The following is a 1,796-nucleotide window of genomic DNA, read 5'->3' as shown; positions in this document are numbered from 1 at the left end:
TGGATCAAATTACTAATTAGTGGACAAAGGAAAACTGGCAGTACCCAAAATAAGACACTTGAAACCTAGAAATAAGCCCAAACTAAATGGAGAACACAGAAAAACCCACACAAAAATCCAACATTATGACAGCTATGTGATTCCAAAGCATGAAAAATGCCAAAAATAACGGCATAGTCATTTTAATTTTACTTCCCCTCTTTTCTTTTCGTCAGTGCAGTTGACAAACTACTTAAATATAATGCATCAGATCATTATCTCAATCTTTGAAAGAGGAAAGACTATCATATTCTGTTTAGTAGAGAAAAGTTCATGACTCCATATATAAATTTTATCCAGATTTCCTTTTTAAAGGACTCTCCCACTGGTAAAAATATTTAGCTTGGCAGCAAGATTTTACCCAGTAAATCATTAAATGTAGATTTAAATTGCATAACACTATTACTTCTGTCGCTATTTGTGCACTTCTTCTGTTGATGAAGGTTCTTTGTGGTCTATTTTAAGTACTAAATAAAAAGTTTAATTTTCACCACCAATGGGAGGCTGCAGCCATGACAGTCCCCCACTTCACACACTCCAAATAACTGAGACAAAAGTTAAGAGATAAAAAACATACAAATTTTATAATCTTAGCACTTTGATGAAAGATTTAATACAAAAGAAAAGGAAAACTTGTAGAATTTGGAGTATGACGTACATTTAATAGTCAGTGTATGATCTTACAGTTGATGAAGAGTAAAAGAAAGAAACCAGCAAAACAAGATTATTCCATAAATCCTATTAGAAAATCATTAAAGATAAAAAAAGACTCCTAACTTTTGTGCCTCTAACACATGTTCAAAAGATTTATGTAAAGTTAAACTCAGAAGGTGATATGAATCAAAGCATGCATCAATAAGAATTTCTTGTCTCTCTGAATGTATTTATTTACTTTTTTGCAGTTTTACTAATTCAGGCTTTTCTTCTAAATAAATCCCTTTGTCATTATAGCAGATAGCTCTAAAAATATTGCTGTAATCTAAAACTGCATATGTAGTTAAACATGGTCGTCTACTTGGTGACAAGCACAGAGCCCTTTGTGGTCTTCCTGCCATGGAATGTCACCTTACATTCTAAACGCTTGTTAAAATCGGCTACTCGAGGGATGAAGGTCATGGTCGATGTTGTTGACCACAACCATTTATTCTCCTGTTTTGACATTGTGTTCCACGTTCCTGCGCGGCTCCAGGAGATGTGGGGAGGAGATGTTGGACAGACGTGAGTAACTTTGCAGGTGGCAGTCACTTTATTACGGACTTCTATAGTCATCACGGGAGGCTTAGGAACTTCTGTACAATCAACAATTTTCACAAAATCACTTGTTAAATAGTTATTTAAACATGTTTTACTATCTTAAAGTAAATGGTTTAGAAATACTGAAAAGATCTCCAATATACTCACGGAAGATATCGAGGGTCACCTTATTTTTTGAGTAAGTGAAGCTTTTATGTTGTGGAATTTCAATTCTGAAGTAAAACGGACCAGTGTCGGTTTTTCTGATGCCTTTGAGCTCCAAGGTGCAGTTGCCAGCCATCATGTTTTCCGGGATTCTGGTTCGATGGTGGAACTCGCGCGCTAGTCTCACCTCGGGGATATTTGATGCGACAACCGTCCTCCCTCTCTTCCAGAATCCCCGAAATCTGTCAGCATGTACCAACGTGTGTGCATCTGTCATGGGATACAGGTAATCACAGGGAATGACCACACATGAGCTTTCAAGAACAGGGATTCTTGATGGCACAAATATGAAAAAGTCC

General features: G+C 36.5%; 1 long non-coding RNA gene across 1 annotated transcript; it reads right to left on the bottom strand.

The window, feature by feature from the left end:
• Window positions 1-634: 634 nt before the first annotated feature.
• Window positions 635-1,563, bottom strand: LOC106943977 (uncharacterized). The gene is made up of 2 exons (XR_001424063.1): window positions 1,441-1,563; window positions 635-1,328 (listed from the first exon to the last, which is right to left on the bottom strand). It is a non-coding gene; the product is annotated as an uncharacterized LOC106943977 (long non-coding RNA).
• Window positions 1,564-1,796: the final 233 nt, after the last annotated feature.

Source organism: Poecilia latipinna, unplaced genomic scaffold (assembly GCF_001443285.1).
Source record: "Poecilia latipinna isolate Pla-1442-1.1 unplaced genomic scaffold, P_latipinna-1.0 Scaffold6516, whole genome shotgun sequence".
NCBI lineage: Eukaryota > Metazoa > Chordata > Actinopteri > Cyprinodontiformes > Poeciliidae > Poecilia > Poecilia latipinna.
This window is presented reverse-complemented; position numbering and strand designations above follow the sequence as displayed.